Genomic DNA, 10,000 nt, shown 5'->3' with positions numbered 1-10,000 from the left:
TCTTCAAATTTTACCAAATCTTGCAGCTAGTGATGCTAAGAGTGAGAACAGGCATTAGTGCATCAAAATATTTGGGATGCCAGTCTGTTCTCTTTTTTATCTTTCACACATTTTCTTCCATTCATTGAGCCTAAGCCCAGTCACTCTTAGCAGCCACACTGATTACCTTTTATTTATTTGGAAATGCATATTCAATGTCAACATTGAAAGAAATGTTTGTATATCTAGCAAAATATCAAAGACATTTGGCACACTAGAAGGTGCAAAATTAACATCAATTGTTAGGAGATTAATCTGTTAATCTGTGAGTTCTAAGGTAGATACAAGACAAATTGTGTTTTGATATGGCATATTTTTGATTAGTTGATTTTAATTTACATAAAGAAATTAGTTTTCCATATTTTGGTTTGCTGCAAGACTATATTTGGGCTCCATTATTTCTTGAACAATTAAACAGTTAAAAAAACAAGCTAAATTTGAAAAGTGAAAAAGTGTTGATGTTTTAAAGCTATATCTAGCAAAATATCAAATACATTTGGTCATTATAATGTGCAAAATTAAGCCCAATTGTTAGTAGATAAATCTGTTAATTTGTGAGTTCTAAGGTAGATACGATTTTGATATGGCATATTTTTGATTAGTTGATTTTAATTTACATATGCAATGTAGCTTTTTCTATATTTTGTTTTGCTGCAATATTATATTTGGGCCCCATTATTTCTTCAACAATTAAACACTTAAAAAAACAAGCTAAATTTGAAAAGTGAAAAAGTGTTGATATTTTAAAGTATCTCTAATCTTGATGTAAATGTGGCTACAGATGGAAGATCTATGAAAACTGCTTTCTAAACTAGCTGTTGCCAGATGATAGAAAAATAACAAATTTAAGTTAAACTTCTGACTGTAGAGGAGTTTGGTACAGCAATCCTTAGGTCGCTGGTTCAATTCCGGCTCGAAGGAAACAATTTTTTTTGATTATCTTAGATGGCCATTTATGTAATTTTACACATTCTAAACCATGCAAACCATGCAAAACATAAACCCTTCTCCTAATTATGTTAAAATAAACACTTTAACACATGTGAGGTAGTTGTGGCCGAGTGGTTAAGGCGATGGACTAGAAATCCATTGGGGTCTCCCCGCGTAGGTTCAAATCCTGCTGACTACGTGCAGATTGTTGTTTTCTTTTTCTTCAAATTTTACCAAATCTTGCAGCTAGTGATGCTAAGAGTGAGAACAGGCATTAGTGCATCAAAATATTTGGGATGCCAGTCTGTTCTCTTTTTTATCTTTCACACATTTTCTTCCATTCATTGAGCCTAAGCCCAGTCACTCTTAGCAGCCACACTGATTACCTTTTATTTATTTGGAAATGCATATTCAATGTCAACATTGAAAGAAATGTTTGTATATCTAGCAAAATATCAAAGACATTTGGCACACTAGAAGGTGCAAAATTAACATCAATTGTTAGGAGATTAATCTGTTAATCTGTGAGTTCTAAGGTAGATACAAGACAAATTGTGTTTTGATATAGTATATTTTTGATTAGTTGATTTTAATTTACATAAAGAAATTAGCTTTCCATATTTTGGTTTGCTGCAAGACTATATTTGGGCTCCATTATTTCTTGAACAATTAAACAGTTAAAAAAACAAGCTAAATTTGAAAAGTGAAAAAGTGTTGATGTTTTAAAGCTATATCTAGCAAAATATCAAATACATTTGGTCATTAGAATGTGCAAAATTAAGCCCAATTGTTAGTAGATAAATCTGTTAATTTGTGAGTTCTAAGGTAGATACGATTTTGATATGGCATATTTTTGATTAGTTGATTTTAATTTACATATGCAACGTAGCTTTTTCTATATTTTGTTTTGCTGCAATATTATATTTGGGCCCCATTATTTCTTCAACAATTAAACACTTAAAAAAACAAGCTAAATTTGAAAAGTGAAAAAGTGTTGATATTTTAAAGTATCTCTAATCTTGATGTAAATGTGGCTACAGATGGAAGATCTATGAAAACTGCTTTCTAAACTAGCTGTTGCCAGATGATAGAAAAATAACAAATTTAAGTTAAACTTCTGACTGTAGAGGAGTTTGGTACAGCAATCCTTAGGTCGCTGGTTCAATTCCGGCTCGAAGGAAACAATTTTTTTTGATTATCTTAGATGGCCATTTATGTAATTTTACACATTCTAAACCATGCAAACCATGCAAAACATAAACCCTTCTCCTAATTATGTTAAAATAAACACTTTAACACATGTGAGGTAGTTGTGGCCGAGTGGTTAAGGCGATGGACTAGAAATCCATTGGGGTCTCCCCGCGTAGGTTCAAATCCTGCTGACTACGTGCAGATTGATGTTTTCTTTTTCTTCAAATTTTACCAAATCTTGCAGCTAGTGATGCTAAGAGTGAGAACAGGCATTAGTGCATCAAAATATTTGGGATGCCAGTCTGTTCTCTTTTTTATCTTTCACACATTTTCTTCCATTCATTGAGCCTAAGCCCAGTCACTCTTAGCAGCCACACTGATTACCTTTTATTTATTTGGAAATGCATATTCAATGTCAACATTGAAAGAAATGTTTGTATATCTAGCAAAATATCAAAGACATTTGGCACACTAGAAGGTGCAAAATTAACATCAATTGTTAGGAGATTAATCTGTTAATCTGTGAGTTCTAAAGTAGATACAAGACAAATTGTGTTTTGATATGGCATATTTTTGATTAGTTGATTTTAATTTACATAAAGAAATTAGTTTTCCATATTTTGGTTTGCTGCAAGACTATATTTGGGCTCCATTATTTCTTGAACAATTAAACAGTTAAAAAAACAAGCTAAATTTGAAAAGTGAAAAAGTGTTGATGTTTTAAAGCTATATCTAGCAAAATATCAAATACATTTGGTCATTATAATGTGCAAAATTAAGCCCAATTGTTAGTAGATAAATCTGTTAATTTGTGAGTTCTAAGGTAGATACGATTTTGATATGGCATATTTTTGATTAGTTGATTTTAATTTACATATGCAATGTAGCTTTTTCTATATTTTGTTTTGCTGCAATATTATATTTGGGCCCCATTATTTCTTCAACAATTAAACACTTAAGAAAACAAGCTAAATTTGAAAAGTGAAAAAGTGTTGATATTTTAAAGTATCTCTAATCTTGATGTAAATGTGGCTACAGATGGAAGATCTATGAAAACTGCTTTCTAAACTAGCTGTTGCCAGATGATAGAAAAATAACAAATTTAAGTTAAACTTCTGACTGTAGAGGAGTTTGGTACAGCAATCCTTAGGTCGCTGGTTCAATTCCGGCACGAAGGAAACTATTTTTTTTGATTATCTTAGATGGCCATTTATGTAATTTTACACATTCTAAACCATGCAAACCATGCAAAACATAAACCCTTCTCCTAATTATGTTAAAATAAACACTTTAACACATGTGAGGTAGTTGTGGCCGAGTGGTTAAGGCGATGGACTTGAAATCCATTGGGGTCTCCCCGCGTAGGTTCAAATCCTGCCGACTACGTGCAGATTGATGTTTTCTTTTTCTTCAAATTTTACCAAATCTTGCAGTTAGTGATGCTAAGAGTGAGAACAGGCATTAGTGCATCAAAATATTTGGGATGCCAGTCTGTTCTCTTTTTTATCTTTCACACATTTTCTTCCATTCATTGAGCCTAAGCCCAGTCACTCTTAGCAGCCACACTGATTACCTTTTATTTATTTGGAAATGCATATTCAATGTCAACATTGAAAGAAATGTTTGTATATCTAGCAAAATATCAAAGACATTTGGCACACTAGAAGGTGCAAAATTAACATCAATTGTTAGGAGATTAATCTGTTAATCTGTGAGTTCTAAGGTAGATACAAGACAAATTGTGTTTTGATATGGCATATTTTTGATTAGTTGATTTTAATTTACATAAAGAAATTAGCTTTCCATATTTTGGTTTGCTGCAAGACTATATTTGGGCTCCATTATTTCTTGAACATTTAAACAGTTAAAAAAACAAGCTAAATTTGAAAAGTGAAAAAGTGTTGATGTTTTAAAGCTATATCTAGCAAAATATCAAATACATTTGGTCATTAGAATGTGCAAAATTAAGCCCATTTGTTAGTAGATAAATCTGTTAATTTGTGAGTTCTAAGGTAGATATGATTTTGATATGGCATATTTTTGATTAGTTGATTTTAATTTACATATGCAACGTAGCTTTTTCTATATTTTGTTTTGCTGCAATATTATATTTGGGCCCCATTATTTCTTCAACAATTAAACACTTAAGAAAACAAGCTAAATTTGAAAAGTGAAAAAGTGTTGATATTTTAAAGTATCTCTAATCTTGATGTAAATGTGGCTACAGATGGAAGATCTATGAAAACTGCTTTCTAAACTAGCTGTTGCCAGATGATAGAAAAATAACAAATTTAAGTTAAACTTCTGGTGATATTTAGCAAATCATTAAGCATGATTATTTGTGATGCTTATGCAAAACAGGAATAAACATATAAATAACTTTTGTCTAGTTTAATTACTTTATTGGGTAAGTTTTAGATAGTGAAAAGTTTTACATGTCCACTCCATCAGATATAGTGTAGATGATTTCTATAGGGAACCTTCGATAGCTCAGCTGGTAGAGCGGAGGACTGTAGAGGAGTTTGGTACAGCAATCCTTCGGTCGCTGGTTCAATTCTGGCTCGAAGGAAACAATTTTTTTTTATTATCTTAGATGGCCATTTATGTAATTTTACACATTCTAAACCATGCAAACCATGCAAAACATAAACCCTTCTCCTAATTATGTTAAAATAAACACTTTAACACATGCGAGGTAGTTGTGGCCAAGTGGTTAAGGCGATGGACTAGAAATCCATTGGGGTCTCCCCGCGTAGGTTCAAATCCTGCCGACTACGTGCAGATTGATGTTTTCTTTTTCTTCAAATTTTACCAAATCTTGCAGCTAGTGATGCTAAGAGTGAGAACAGGCATTAGTGCATCAAAATATTTGGGATGCCAGTCTATTCTCTTTTTTATCTTTCACACATTTTCTTCCATTAATTGAGTCTAAGCACAGTCACTCTTAGCAGACACACTGATTACCTTTTATTTATTTGGAAATGCATATTCAATGTCAACATTGAAAGAAATGTTTGTATATCTAGCAAAATATCAAAGACATTTGGCACACTAGAAGGTGCAAAATTAACATCAATTGTTAGGAGATTAATCTGTTAATCTGTGAGTTCTAAGGTAGATACAAGACAAATTGTGTTTTGATATGGCATATTTTTGATTAGTTGATTTTAATTTACATAAAGAAATTAGCTTTCCATATTTTGGTTTGCTGCAAGACTATATTTGGGCTCCATTATTTCTTGAACAATTAAACAGTTAAAAAAACAAGCTAAATTTGAAAAGTGAAAAAGTGTTGATGTTTTAAAGCTATATCTAGCAAAATATCAAATACATTTGGTCATTAGAATGTGCAAAATTAAGCCCAATTGTTAGTAGATAAATCTGTTAATTTGTGAGTTCTAAGGTAGATACGATTTTGATATGGCATATTTTTGATTAGTTGATTTTAATTTACATATGCAACGTAGCTTTTTCTATATTTTGTTTTGCTGCAATATTATATTTGGGCCCCATTATTTCTTCAACAATTAAACACTTAAAAAAACAAGCTAAATTTGAAAAGTGAAAAAGTGTTGATATTTTAAAGTATCTCTAATCTTGATGTAAATGTGGCTACAGATGGAAGATCTATGAAAACTGCTTTCTAAACTAGCTGTTGCCAGATGATAGAAAAATAACAAATTTAAGTTAAACTTCTGACTGTAGAGGAGTTTGGTACAGCAATCCTTAGGTCGCTGGTTCAATTCCGGCTCGAAGGAAACAATTTTTTTTGATTATCTTAGATGGCCATTTATGTAATTTTACACATTCTAAACCATGCAAACCATGCAAAACATAAACCCTTCTCCTAATTATGTTAAAATAAACACTTTAACACATGTGAGGTAGTTGTGGCCGAGTGGTTAAGGCGATGGACTAGAAATCCATTGGGGTCTCCCCGCATAGGTTCAAATCCTGCTGACTACGTGCAGATTGATGTTTTCTTTTTCTTCAAATTTTACCAAATCTTGCAGCTAGTGATGCTAAGAGTGAGAACAGGCATTAGTGCATCAAAATATTTGGGATGCCAGTCTGTTCTCTTTTTTATCTTTCACACATTTTCTTCCAATCATTGAGCCTAAGCCCAGTCACTCTTAGCAGCCACACTGATTACCTTTTATTTATTTGGAAATGCATATTCAATGTCAACATTGAAAGAAATGTTTGTATATCTAGCAAAATTTCAAAGACATTTGGCACACTAGAAGGTGCAAAATTAACATCAATTGTTAGGAGATTAATCTGTTAATCTGTGAGTTCTAAGGTAGATACAAGACAAATTGTGTTTTGATATGGCATATTTTTGATTAGTTGATTTTAATTTACATAAAGAAATTAGCTTTCCATATTTTGGTTTGCTGCAAGACTATATTTGGGCTCCATTATTTCTTGAACAATTAAACAGTTAAAAAAACAAGCTAAATTTGAAAAGTGAAAAAGTGTTGATGTTTTAAAGCTATATCTAGCAAAATATCAAATACATTTGGTCATTAGAATGTGCAAAATTAAGCCCAATTGTTAGTAGATAAATCTGTTAATTTGTGAGTTCTAAGGTAGATACGATTTTGATATGGCATATTTTTGATTAGTTGATTTTAATTTACATATGCAACGTAGCTTTTTCTATATTTTGTTTTGCTGCAATATTATATTTGGGCCCCATTATTTCTTCAACAATTAAACACTTAAAAAAACAAGCTAAATTTGAAAAGTGAAAAAGTGTTGATATTTTAAAGTATCTCTAATCTTGATGTAAATGTGGCTACAGATGGAAGATCTATGAAAACTGCTTTCTAAACTAGCTGTTGCCAGATGATAGAAAAATAACAAATTTAAGTTAAACTTCTGACTGTAGAGGAGTTTGGTACAGCAATCCTTAGGTCGCTGGTTCAATTCCGGCTCGAAGGAAACAATTTTTTTTGATTATCTTAGATGGCCATTTATGTAATTTTACACATTCTAAACCATGCAAACCATGCAAAACATAAACCCTTCTCCTAATTATGTTAAAATAAACACTTTAACACATGCGAGGTAGTTGTGGCCAAGTGGTTAAGGCGATGGACTTGAAATCCATTGTGGTCTCCCCGCGGAGGTTCAAATCCTGCCGACTACGTGCAGATTGATGTTTTCTTTTTCTTCAAATTTTACCAAATCTTGCAGCTAGTGATGCTAAGAGTGAGAACAGGCATTAGTGCATCACAATATTTGGGATGCCAGTCTATTCTCTTTTTTATCTTTCACACATTTTCTTCCATTCATTGAGCCTAAGCACAGTCACTCTTAGCAGACACACTGATTACCTTTTATTTATTTGGAAATGCATATTCAATGTCAACATTGAAAGAAATGTTTGTATATCTAGCAAAATATCAAAGACATTTGGCACACTAGAAGGTGCAAAATTAACATCAATTGTTAGGAGATTAATCTGTTAATCTGTGAGTTCTAAGGTAGATACAAGACAAATTGTGTTTTGATATGGCATATTTTTGATTAGTTGATTTTAATTTACATAAAGAAATTAGCTTTCCATATTTTGGTTTGCTGCAAGACTATATTTGGGCTCCATTATTTCTTGAACAATTAAACAGTTAAAAAAACAAGCTAAATTTGAAAAGTGAAAAAGTGTTGATGTTTTAAAGCTATATCTAGCAAAATATCAAATACATTTGGTCATTAGAATGTGCAAAATTAAGCCCAATTGTTAGTAGATAAATCTGTTAATTTGTGAGTTCTAAGGTAGATACGATTTTGATATGGCATATTTTTGATTAGTTGATTTTAATTTACATATGCAACGTAGCTTTTTCTATATTTTGTTTTGCTGCAATATTATATTTGGGCCCCATTATTTCTTCAACAATTAAACACTTAAAAAAACAAGCTAAATTTGAAAAGTGAAAAAGTGTTGATATTTTAAAGTATCTCTAATCTTGATGTAAATGTGGCTACAGATGGAAGATCTATGAAAACTGCTTTCTAAACTAGCTGTTGCCAGATGATAGAAAAATAACAAATTTAAGTTAAACTTCTGACTGTAGAGGAGTTTGGTACAGCAATCCTTAGGTCGCTGGTTCAATTCCGGCTCGAAGGAAACAATTTTTTTTGATTATCTTAGATGGCCATTTATGTAATTTTACACATTCTAAACCATGCAAACCATGCAAAACATAAACCCTTCTCCTAATTATGTTAAAATAAACACTTTAACACATGTGAGGTAGTTGTGGCCGAGTGGTTAAGGCGATGGACTAGAAATCCATTGGGGTCTCCCCGCGTAGGTTCAAATCCTGCTGACTACGTGCAGATTGATGTTTTCTTTTTCTTCAAATTTTACCAAATCTTGCAGCTAGTGATGCTAAGAGTGAGAACAGGCATTAGTGCATCAAAATATTTGGGATGCCAGTCTGTTCTCTTTTTTATCTTTCACACATTTTCTTCCAATCATTGAGCCTAAGCCCAGTCACTCTTAGCAGCCACACTGATTACCTTTTATTTATTTGGAAATGCATATTCAATGTCAACATTGAAAGAAATGTTTGTATATCTAGCAAAATTTCAAAGACATTTGGCACACTAGAAGGTGCAAAATTAACATCAATTGTTAGGAGATTAATCTGTTAATCTGTGAGTTCTAAGGTAGATACAAGACAAATTGTGTTTTGATATGGCATATTTTTGATTAGTTGATTTTAATTTACATAAAGAAATTAGCTTTCCATATTTTGGTTTGCTGCAAGACTATATTTGGGCTCCATTATTTCTTGAACAATTAAACAGTTAAAAAAACAAGCTAAATTTGAAAAGTGAAAAAGTGTTGATGTTTTAAAGCTATATCTAGCAAAATATCAAATACATTTGGTCATTAGAATGTGCAAAATTAAGCCCAATTGTTAGTAGATAAATCTGTTAATTTGTGAGTTCTAAGGTAGATACGATTTTGATATGGCATATTTTTGATTAGTTGATTTTAATTTACATATGCAACGTAGCTTTTTCTATATTTTGTTTTGCTGCAATATTATATTTGGGCCCCATTATTTCTTCAACAATTAAACACTTAAAAAAACAAGCTAAATTTGAAAAGTGAAAAAGTGTTGATATTTTAAAGTATCTCTAATCTTGATGTAAATGTGGCTACAGATGGAAGATCTATGAAAACTGCTTTCTAAACTAGCTGTTGCCAGATGATAGAAAAATAACAAATTTAAGTTAAACTTCTGACTGTAGAGGAGTTTGGTACAGCAATCCTTAGGTCGCTGGTTCAATTCCGGCTCGAAGGAAACAATTTTTTTTGATTATCTTAGATGGCCATTTATGTAATTTTACACATTCTAAACCATGCAAACCATGCAAAACATAAACCCTTCTCCTAATTATGTTAAAATAAACACTTTAACACATGCGAGGTAGTTGTGGCCAAGTGGTTAAGGCGATGGACTTGAAATCCATTGTGGTCTCCCCGCGGAGGTTCAAATCCTGCCGACTACGTGCAGATTGATGTTTTCTTTTTCTTCAAATTTTACCAAATCTTGCAGCTAGTGATGCTAAGAGTGAGAACAGGCATTAGTGCATCACAATATTTGGGATGCCAGTCTATTCTCTTTTTTATCTTTCACACATTTTCTTCCATTCATTGAGCCTAAGCACAGTCACTCTTAGCAGACACACTGATTACCTTTTATTTATTTGGAAATGCATATTCAATGTCAACATTGAAAGAAATGTTTGTATATCTAGCAAAATATCAAAGACATTTGGCACACTAGAAGGTGCAAAATTAACATCAATTGTTAGG

At 32.0% G+C, this 10,000-nt stretch overlaps 9 non-coding genes across 9 annotated transcripts; all 9 read left to right on the top strand.

Moving 5' to 3' along the window:
* The first annotated feature begins 1,086 nt into the window (after window positions 1-1,086).
* Window positions 1,087-1,168, top strand: TRNAS-AGA (transfer RNA serine (anticodon AGA)). Its single transcript has one exon. It is a non-coding gene; the product is annotated as a tRNA-Ser (tRNA).
* Window positions 1,169-2,275: 1,107 nt separating this feature from the next.
* On the top strand, window positions 2,276-2,357 carry TRNAS-AGA (transfer RNA serine (anticodon AGA)). Its single transcript has one exon. It is a non-coding gene; the product is annotated as a tRNA-Ser (tRNA).
* A 1,107-nt stretch (window positions 2,358-3,464) lies between these two features.
* On the top strand, window positions 3,465-3,546 carry TRNAS-UGA (transfer RNA serine (anticodon UGA)). The gene has a single exon. It is a non-coding gene; the product is annotated as a tRNA-Ser (tRNA).
* A 1,093-nt stretch (window positions 3,547-4,639) lies between these two features.
* TRNAY-GUA (transfer RNA tyrosine (anticodon GUA)) lies at window positions 4,640-4,729 on the top strand. The gene is given in 2 exon segments: window positions 4,640-4,676; window positions 4,694-4,729. It is a non-coding gene; the product is annotated as a tRNA-Tyr (tRNA).
* A 126-nt stretch (window positions 4,730-4,855) lies between these two features.
* TRNAS-AGA (transfer RNA serine (anticodon AGA)) lies at window positions 4,856-4,937 on the top strand. Its single transcript has one exon. It is a non-coding gene; the product is annotated as a tRNA-Ser (tRNA).
* Window positions 4,938-6,044: 1,107 nt separating this feature from the next.
* Window positions 6,045-6,126, top strand: TRNAS-AGA (transfer RNA serine (anticodon AGA)). Its single transcript has one exon. It is a non-coding gene; the product is annotated as a tRNA-Ser (tRNA).
* Window positions 6,127-7,233: 1,107 nt separating this feature from the next.
* TRNAS-UGA (transfer RNA serine (anticodon UGA)) lies at window positions 7,234-7,315 on the top strand. Its single transcript has one exon. It is a non-coding gene; the product is annotated as a tRNA-Ser (tRNA).
* A 1,107-nt stretch (window positions 7,316-8,422) lies between these two features.
* On the top strand, window positions 8,423-8,504 carry TRNAS-AGA (transfer RNA serine (anticodon AGA)). The gene has a single exon. It is a non-coding gene; the product is annotated as a tRNA-Ser (tRNA).
* Window positions 8,505-9,611: 1,107 nt separating this feature from the next.
* On the top strand, window positions 9,612-9,693 carry TRNAS-UGA (transfer RNA serine (anticodon UGA)). The gene has a single exon. It is a non-coding gene; the product is annotated as a tRNA-Ser (tRNA).
* The last annotated feature ends 307 nt before the right edge of the window (window positions 9,694-10,000 follow it).

Source organism: Taudactylus pleione, unplaced genomic scaffold (genome assembly GCF_031769625.1).
Source record: "Taudactylus pleione unplaced genomic scaffold, aTauple2 ptg000050l, whole genome shotgun sequence".
Classification (NCBI taxonomy): Eukaryota; Metazoa; Chordata; class Amphibia; order Anura; family Myobatrachidae; genus Taudactylus; species Taudactylus pleione.
Note: the sequence above shows the minus strand (reverse complement) of the source record. Positions and strands in the feature narration are given on the sequence as shown.